We start from the raw sequence: 10268 nt of genomic DNA on the forward strand, positions 1-10268 counted from the left end.
GCACCTACTCCCGACTTCTATGGGAGAAGCATCTCTATCCCTGCCATTGGAGCAAACAACTTTGAGCTTAAGCATCAATTAGTTTCTCTAATGCAACAGAATTGCAAGTTCCATGGACTTCCATTGGAAGATCCTCATCAGTTTTTAGCTGAGTTCTTGCAAATCTGTGACACAGTCAAGACTAATGGGGTTGACCCTGAGGTCTACAGACTGATGCTATTCCCTTTTGCTGTAAGAGACAGAGCTAGGATATGGTTGGACTCTCAACCTAAAGAAAGCCTGGACTCTTGGGAAAAGCTAGTCAATGCCTTCTTGGCAAAGTTCTTTCCACCTCAAAAATTGAGTAAGCTTAGAGTGGAAGTCCAAACCTTCAGACAGAAGGATGGTGAATCCCTCTATGAAGCTTGGGAAAGATACAAACAATTAATCAGAAAGTGTCCCTCAGACATGCTTTCTGAATGGAGCATCATAGGTATTTTCTATGATGGTCTCTCTGAACTATCCAAGATGTCTTTGGATAGCTCTGCTGGAGGATCTCTTCATCTGAAGAAGACGCCTACAGAGGCTCAAGAGCTCATTGAAATGGTTGCAAATAACCAATTCATGTACACTTCTGAAAGGAATCCTGTGAACAATGGGACAAGTCAGAAGAAAGGAGTTCTTGAGATTGATACTCTGAATGCCATTTTGGCTCAGAATAAGATATTGACTCAACAAGTCAATTTGATTTCTCAAAGTCTGTCTGGAATGCAAAATGCACCAAGCAGTACTAAGGATGCTTCCTCTGAAGAAGAAGCTTATGATCCTGAGAACCCTTCAATGGAAGAGGTGAATTACCTAGGAGAACCCTATGGAAACACCTATAATTCTTCATGGAGAAATCACCCAAATTTCTCATGGAAGAATCAAGAGAGACCTCAACAAGGTTTCAACAATAATGGTGGAAGAAACAGGTTTAGCAATGGCAAGCCTTTTCCATCATCTTCTCAGCAACAGACAGAGAATTCTAAGCAGAACCCCTCTATCTTAGCAACCATGGTCTCTGATCTAATCAAAACCATTCAAAGTTTCATGACTGAAACAAGCTCCTCCATTAGGAATTTGGAGGCACAAGTGGGACAGCTGAGCAAGAAAATTATTGAATTCCCTCCAAGTACTCTTCCAAGCAATACAGAAGAAAATCCAAAAGGAAAGTGTAAAGCCATAAACATGGCCGAATCTAGAGAGGAAAGAGAGGAAGTGGACGCCACTGAGGAAGGCCTCAATGGGCGTGCACTAGCCTCCACAGAGTTCCCTAATGAGGAACCATGGGAATCTGAGGCTCAAAATGAGACCATAGAGATTCCATTGGACTTACTTCTGCCTTTCATGAGCTCTGATGAGTATTCTTCCTCTGAAGAGGATGAGTATGTCACTGAAGAGCAAGTTGCTAAATACCTTGGAGCAATTATGAAGCTAAATGACAAGTTATTTGGAAATGAGACTTGGAAGGATGAACCTCCTTTGCTCACCAAAAAACTGGATAACCTGTCTAGGCAGAAATTACCTCAAAAGAGACAAGATCTTGGGAAGTTTTCAATACCTTGTACCATAGGCACCATGACCTTCAAGAAGGCTCTGTGTGACTTAGGGTCAAGTGTAAACCTCATGCCTCTCTCTGTAATGGAGAAGCTAGGGATCTTTGAGGTACAAGCTGCAAGGATCTCACTAGAGATGGCAGACAACTCAAGAAAACAAGCTCATGGACTTGTAGAGGATGTATTGGTGAAGATTGAAGACCATTACATCCCTACTGATTTCATAGTCCTAGAGACTGGGAAGTGCATGGATGAATCTATCATCCTTGGCAGACCCTTCCTAGCCACAGCAAAGGCTGTGATTGATGTTGATGGAGGTGAACTGATCATTCAAGTGAATGAAGAATCCTTTGTGTTTAAGGCTCAAGGATATCCCTCTGTCACCATGGAGAGGAAGCATAAAGAGCTTCTCTCAAATCAGAGTCAAACAGAGCCCCCACAGTCAAACTCTAAGTTTGGTGTTGGGAGGCCACAACCAAACTCTAAGTTTGGTGTTGAACCCCCACATTCAAACTCTAAGTTTGGTGTTGGGAGGTTCCAACATTGCTCTGAGTATCTGTGAGGCTCCATGAGAGCCCTCTGTCAAGCTACTGACATTAAAGAAGCGCTTGTTGGGAGGCAACCCAATGTTATATTTTATATATTTTCCTTTGCTATTTTATCTTATTTTGTAGGTTGATGATCATAAGAAGACACAAAATCAAGTGAAAAAGCAAAAACAGAATGAAAAACAGGAAGAAAAACAGCACACCCTGGAGGAAGAACCCACTGGCGTTTAAACGCCAGTGAGGCTAACAGTTGGGCGTTTAACGCCCAGTCTGGCACCATTCTGGCCGTTTAACGCCAGAAAGGGGCACCAGACTGGCGTTAAACGCCAGAAAAGGGCAAGAAATTGGCGTTAAACGCCAGGAATGGGCATCAGCCCGGCGTTTAACGCCAGAAATGGCTCAAAACGTGATTTTGAATGCCATTTGGTGCAGGGATGACTTTTCCTTGACACCACAGGATCTGTGGACCCCACAGGATCCCCACCAACCCCACCACTCTCTCTCCTCTTCACCCATTCACCAATCACCTCAATACCTCTTCCCCAAAAAAAACCCTTCACCTATCAACTCCCATCTTTCTCTTCACCACTCATATCCATCCTTCATAAAACCCCACCTACCTCACCCTTCAAATTCAAACCACTCTCCCTCCCAACCCCACCCATAATGGCCGAACCCTATCCCCCCCTCTCTCCTATAAATACCCTTCTTCACTCCTTTATTTTCACACAACCTAAACACCACTTCCCCCCCTCCTTGGCCGAATACATAAGCCACTCCCTTCTTCCTCATTTCTTCTTCTTCTACTCTCTTCTTTCTTCTTTTGCTCGAGGACGAGCAAACCTTTTAAGTTTGGTGTGGTAAAAGCGTTGCTTTTTCGTTTCTCCATAACCATTTATGGCATCCAAGGCCAGAGAAACCTCTAGAAAGAGGAAAGGGAAGGCAAAAGCTTCCACCTCCGAGTCATGGGAGATAGATAGATTCATCTCAAGGGTGCATCAAGACCACTTCTATGAAGTTGTGGCCTTGAAGAAGGTGATCCCCGAGGTCCCCTTTTCACTCAAAAAGGGTGAATATCCGGAGATCCGCCATGAGATCCGAAGAAGAGGTTGGGAAGTCCTTACCAACCCCATTCAACAAGTCGGAATCTTGATGGTTCAAGAGTTCTATGCCAATGCATGGATCACCAAGAACCATGATCAAAGTGTGAACTCGGATCCAAAGAATTATCTTACTATGGTTCGGGGGAAATACTTGGATTTTAGTCCGGAAAGTGTAAGGTTAGCATTCAACTTGCCCATGATGCAAGGAGATGAACATCCTTACACTAGAAGGGTCAACTTTGATCAAAGGTTGGACCAAGTCCTCACAGTCATATGTGAAGAGGGCGCACAATGGAAGAGAGATTCAAGAGGGAAGCCGGTTCAATTGAGAAGGCATGACCTCAAGCCCATGGCTAGAGGATGGTTGGAGTTTATTCAACGCTCAATCATTCCCACTAGCAACCGGTCCGAAGTTACTCTAGACCGAGCCATCATGATTCATAGCATCATGATTGGAGAAGAAGTGGAAGTTCATGAGGTCATAGCTCAAGAACTCTACAAGGTGGCGGACAAGTCTTCCACCTTGGCAAGGTTAGCCTTTTCTCATCTCATATGTCACCTCTGTTATTCAGTAGGAGTTGACATAGAAGGAGACACCCCCATTGATGAGGACAAGCCCATCACCAAGAAAAGGATGGAGCAAACAAGAGATTCCTCTCATCATGAGATCCCTGAGATACCTCAAGGGATGCACTTTCCTCCACAAGACTATTGGGAGCAACTAAACACCTCCCTAGGAGAATTGAGTTCCAACATGGGACAACTAAGGGTGGAGCACCAAGAACACTCCATTCTCCTCCATGAAATTAGAGAAGATCAAAGAATCATGAGAGAGGAGCAACAAAGACAAGGAAGAGACATTGAGGAGCTCAAGCACTCCATAAGACCTTCAAGAGGAAGAACAAGCCGCCATCACTAAGGTGGACCCGTTCTTTAATCTCCTTGTTCTTTATTTTCTTGTTTTTCGAATTTTAGTGCTTATGTTTATCTATGTTTGTGTCTTATGATCATTAGTGTCTATGCCTTAAAGTTATGAATGTCCTATGAATCCATCACCTTTCTTGAATAAAACAATGTTCTTAATTGAAAAAGATAAGAATTGCATGAATTTTGAATTTTATAACAGTTTAATTATATTGATGTGGTGGCAACACTTTTGTTCTCTGAATGTATGCTTGAACAGTGCATATGTCTTTTGAATTTTGTGGTTCATGAATGTTGGCTCTTGAAAGAATGATGAAAAAGGAGACATGTTACTGAGGATCTGAAAAATCATAAAAAAATGATTCTTGAAGCAAGAAAAAGCAGTGAATACAAAAAAAAAAAGAAGAAGAAAGCAAGCGAAAAAAAAAACGAAAAAGAAAGAGAAAAAGGAAGAAAAAGAAAGAAATAAAGTTGTGATCCAAGGCAATAAGAGTGTGCTTAAGAACCCTGGACACCTCTAATTGGGGACTTTAGCAAAGCTGAGTCACAATCTGAAAAGGTTCACCCAATTATGTGTCTGTGGCATGTATGTATCCGGTGGTAATACTGGAAGACAGAGTGCTTTGGGCCACGGCCAAGACTCATTAAGTAGCTGTGTTCAAGAATCATCATACTTAACTAGGAGAATCAATAACACTATCTGGATTCTAAGTTCCTAAAGAAGCCAATCATTCTGAATTCCAAAGGATAAAGTGAGATGCCAAAACTATTCAGAGGCAAAAAGCTAAAAGCCCCGCTCATCTAATTAATACTGATCTTCATAGATGTTTTTGGAGTTCATTGCATATTCTCTTCTTTTTATCCTATTTGATCTTCAGTTGCTTGGGGACAAGCAACAATTTAAGTTTGGTGTTGTGATGAGCGGATAATTTGTACGCTTTTTGGCATTGTTTTTAGTATGTTTTTAGTATAATCTAGTTAGTTTTTATTATATTTTTATTAGTTTTTAGTTAAAATTTACTTTTCTGGACTTTACTATGAGTTTGTGTGTTTTTCTGTGATTTCAGGTATTTTCTGGCTGAAATTGAGGAATCTGAGCAAAAATCTGATCCAGAGACTCAAAAGGACTGCAGATGCTGTTGGATTCTGACCTCCCTGCACTCGAAGTGGATTTTCTGGAGCTACAGAAGCCCAATTGGCGCGCTCTCAACGGAGTTGGAAAGTAGACATCCTGGGCTTTCCAGCAATATATGATAGTCCATACTTTGTTCAAGATTTGATGGCCCAAACCGGCGTTCAAAGTCACCCTCAGGAATTCCAGCGTTAAACGCCGGAACTGGCACCTAAATGGGAGTTAAACGCCCAAACTGGCATAAAAGCTGGCGTTTAACTCCAAGGAGAGTCTCTACACGAAAATGCTTCATTGCTCAGCCCAAGCACACACCAAGTGGGCCCGGAAGTGGATTTTTATGTCATTTACTCATCTCTGTACACCTTAGGCTACTAGTTTTCTATAAGTAGGACCTTTTACTATTGTATTTACATCGGGAGATCTTTGAATCTTTTGATCACTGGGAGGCTGGCCTCACGGCCATGCCTAGACCTTGTTCTTATGTATTTTCAACGGTGGAGTTTCTACACACCATAGATTAAGGTGTGGAGCTCTGCTGTACCTCGAGTATTAATGCAATTACTATTGTTCTTCTATTCAATTCCGCTTGTTCTTGTTCCAAGATATCACCTGTTCTTCAACTTGATGAATGTGATGATCCGTGACACTCATCATCATTCTCACTTATGAACAAAGTGACTGACAACCACTCTTGTTCTACAAGCATACGAGGCTTAGTGAATATCTCGTGGATTCCTGATACACGATGCATGGTTGATCGCCTGACAACCGAGTGCTCGCCTGACAAACGAGCCAGCCATTCCGTGAGATCAGAGTCTTCATGGTATAGGCGAGAACTGATGGCGGCATTCAAGAGAATCCGGAAGGTCTAACCTTGTCTGTGGTATTCTGAGTAGGATTCAATAATTGAATGACTGTGACGTGCTTCAAACTCCTAGCAGGCGGGGCGTTAGTGACAGACGCAAAAGAATCGATGGATTTTATTCCGGCCTGACCGAGAACCGACAGCTGATTACCCATGCTGTGACAGAGCATAGGCAACGTTTTCACTGAGAGTATGGGAGGTAGCCACTGACAACGGTGAAACCCTACATGAGCTTGCCATGGAAAGGAGTAAGAAGGATTGGATGAAGACAGTAGGAAAGCAGAGAGACGGAAGGGAAGGCATCTTCATACGCTTATCTGAAGCTCTCACCAATGATATACATAAGTATCCCTATCTTTATCTTTATGCTTTATTCGTTTATCATCTATACCCATTTGAGTCTGCCTGACTGAGATCTACAAGGTGACCATAGCTTGCTTCATACCAACAATCTCCGTGGGATCGACCCTTACTCGCGTAAGGTTTATTACTTGGACGACCCAGTGCACTTGCTGGTTAGTTGTGTGAAGTTGTGTTTATGCCATGGTATTGAGCACCAAGTCTTTGGAGCCATTACCGGGGATTGTTTTGTGTAAAAGTAGTGATCACAATTTCGTGCACCAATGGCCAGCCCCCAAACGTGATCAATAGTCTCCCAAAATGATCTAAGGAAAGCTAAAGATGATCCGAAGATGTCTAATACAATAGTAAAAAGTTATATTTATACTAAACTAGTTACTAGGGTTTACAGAAATAAGTCTTAGTGCAGAAATCCACTTTCGGGGCCCACTTTGGTGTGTGCTTGGGCTGAACTTGAGATTTACACGTGCAGAGGCTTCTCTTGGAGTTAAACGCCAAGTTGTAACGTCTGTTTGGCGTTTAACTCTGCTTTGTGACGTGTTCTGGCGTTTTACTCTAGAATGCAGCATGGAACTGGCGTTGAACGCCAGTTTGCATCATCTAGACTCGAATAAAATGTGGACTATTATATATTGCTGGAAAGCCCTGGATGTCTACTTTTCAACGCAGTTGAGAGCACGCCATTTAAAGTTCTGTAGCTCCAGAAAATCCATCTCGAGTGCAGGGAGGTCAGAATCCAACAACATCAGCAGTCCTTTTTCAGCCTGAATCAGATTTTTGCTCAGGTCCCTCAATTTCAGCCAGAAAATACCTGAAATCATAGAAAGACACACAAACTCATAGTAAAGTCCAAAAATGTGAATTTTTCATAAAAACCAATAAAACATCCCTAAAAGTAGCTAGATCCTACTAAAAACTACCTAAAAACAATGCCAAAAAGCGTATAAATTATCCGCTTATCACAACACCAAACTTAAATTGTTGCTTGTCCCCAAGCAATTGAAAATCAAATAGGATAAAAATAAGAGAATATACTATAAATCCCAAAATATCAATGAATATTAGTTCTAATTAGATGAGCGGGACTTGTAGCTTTTTGCTTCTGAACAGTTTTGGCATCTCACTTTATCCTTTGAAGTTTAGAATGATTGGCATCTATAGAAACTCATAATTCAGATAGTGTTATTGATTCTCCTAGTTTAGTATGTTGCTTCTTGAACACAGCTACTTTATGAGTCTTGGCCGTGGCCCTAAGCACTTTATTTTCCAATATTACCACCGGATACATAAATGCCACAGACATATAACTGTGTGAACCTTTTCAAATTGTGACTCAGCTTTGCTAAAGTCCCCAGTTAGAGGTGTCCAGAGCTCTTAAGCACACTCTTTTTGCTTTGAATCATGACTTTAACCACTCAGTCTCAAGCTTTTCACTTGGACCTGCATGCCACAAGCACATGGTTAGGGACAGCTTGGTTTAGCCGCTTAGGCCTGGATTTTATTTCCTTGGGCCCTCCTATCCATTGATGCTCAAAGCCTTGGATCCTTTTTACCCTTGCCTTTTGGTTTTAAGGGCTATTGGCTTTTTTTTGCTTTCTTTTTCTTTTTCTTTCTTAAAATTTTTTTTTCGCCACTTTTTTTTTCACAAGCTTTGTTCTTCACTGCTTTTTCTTGCTTTAAGAATCAATTTTATGATTTTTCAGATCATCAATAACATTTCTCTTTTTCATCATTCTTTCAAGAGCCAACAATTTTAACATTCATAAACAACAAGATAAAAAATATGCACTGTTCAAGCATTCATTCAGAAAACAAAAAGTATTGTCACCACATCAATATAATAAAACTAATTTCAAGGATGAATTTGAAACTCATGTACTTCTTGTTCTTTTGTATTAAAAAAATTTTTCATTTTAAGAAAGGTGAAGGATTTATGGAATTATTCATAGCCTTAAGACATAGTTACTAAATACTAATGATCATGTAGTAAAGACTCAAAACATAGACAAACATGAAGCTCAAAAACCAAAAAACAGAGAGATAAGAACAAGGAAGTTAAGGAATGAGTCCACCTTAGTGAGGGTAGCGTCTTCCTCTTGAAGAACCAAAGGTGCTCTTGAGCTCCTCTATGTCTCTTCCTTGCCTCTGTTACTTGATCCCTAGTGATTTTGGTGCTCCTATCCTTAGTTGCTCCCAATAATTGTGTGGAGGAAAATGTATCCCCTGAGGTATCTCAGGAATTTCTTGATGAGGGAATTCCTCATGCTCTTGTTGAGGTCCATGAGTGGGCTCTCTTGATGTGTAGTCAAATGCTCTACTACTGAGCTATGGAGCCTTGAGATGAATCTCTCCATCTCCTATGACTCGGAGGTGGAAGCTTTTGTCTTCCCTTTTCTCTTTCTAGAGGTTTCTCCGGCCTTAGGTGCCATAAATGGTTATGGAAAAATAAAAAGCTATGCTTTTACCACACCAAACTTAGAATGTTACTCGCCCTCGAGCAAAAGAAGAAAGAGTAGAAGAAGAAGAAGAAGAAGAATAATAAGATATGGAGAAGAGGGAGAGAGGTGTGGGTTTCGACCAAGGGGGAGAAGAAAGGGTAGTGTTGTGTGAGAATGAAGAAGAGAGAAGTGGGGTAGGTGGGGATCCTGTGGGGTCCACAGATCCTGAGGTGTCAAGGATTTCTCATCCCTGCACCTTTTAGGCGTGTAAAACGCCCTCTATATGCAATCCTGGCGTTTAACGCCAGGCTGCAGTTTGTTTCTAGCGTTAAACGCCCAAATGTAGCTTGTTTCGGCGTTCAACGCTAACCTGATACTTGTTTCTGGCATTGAACGCCAGCCTGGTGCTTGTTTCTGGCGTTAAATGCTAGACAGATGCTTGTTTCTAGCATTTAAACGCCAGACAGCTCTTCCTCCAGGGTGTGCTTTTTCTTCAACTGTTTTTTATTCTGTTTTTAATTTTTGCAATTATTTTGTGACTCCACATGATCATAAACCTAATAAGACATAAAAGAACAATAGAAATATATAAATAAATAAAAATTGGGTTGCCTCCCAATAAGCGCTTATTTAATGTCAATAGCTTGACAGTGAGCTCTCATGGAGCTTCACAGATGTTCAGAGCATTATTGAGACCTCCCAACACCAAACTTAGAGTTTGAATGTGGGGGTTCAACACCAAACTTAGAGTTTGGTTGTGGCCTCCCAACACCAAACTTAGAGTTTGATTGTGGGGGCTCTGTTTGACTCTGTATTGAGAGAAGCTTATCGTGCCTCTTTTCCATGTTTACAGAAGGATAACCTTGAGCCTTAAACACAAGGTAGTCCCCATTCAATTGAAGGACTAATTCTCCTCTGTTAACATCAATCACAGCTTTTGCTGTGGCTAGGAAGGGTCTTCCAAGAATGATGGATTCATTCTCATCATTCCCAGTGTCTAAGATTATGAAATCAGTAGGGATGTAATGGCCTTCAACCTTTACCAACACGTCCTCTACCAATCCATAAGCTTGTTTTATTGACTTATCTGTGATGAGCGGATAATTTGTACACTTTTTGCCATTGTTTTTAGTATGTTTTTAGTATCTTTTAGTTAGTTTTTAGTATATTTTTAGTAGTTTTTAGTTAAAATTCACTTTTCTGGACTTTACTATGAGTTTGTGTATTTTTTTGTGATTTCAGGTATTTTCTGACTGAAATTGAAGGTTCTGAGCAAAAATCTGATTCAGAGACTGAAAAGGACTGCAGATGCTGTTGGATT

At 41.1% G+C, this 10268-nt stretch overlaps 1 non-coding gene across 1 annotated transcript; it reads right to left on the reverse strand.

Moving 5' to 3' along the window:
* Positions 1-345: 345 nt before the first annotated feature.
* On the reverse strand, positions 346-453 carry LOC130937864 (small nucleolar RNA R71). The gene has a single exon (XR_009069058.1). It is a non-coding gene; the product is annotated as a small nucleolar RNA R71 (small nucleolar RNA).
* Between the last annotated feature and the right edge of the window lie 9815 nt (positions 454-10268).

Source organism: Arachis stenosperma, chromosome 6, assembly GCF_014773155.1.
Source record: "Arachis stenosperma cultivar V10309 chromosome 6, arast.V10309.gnm1.PFL2, whole genome shotgun sequence".
NCBI lineage: Eukaryota > Viridiplantae > Streptophyta > Magnoliopsida > Fabales > Fabaceae > Arachis > Arachis stenosperma.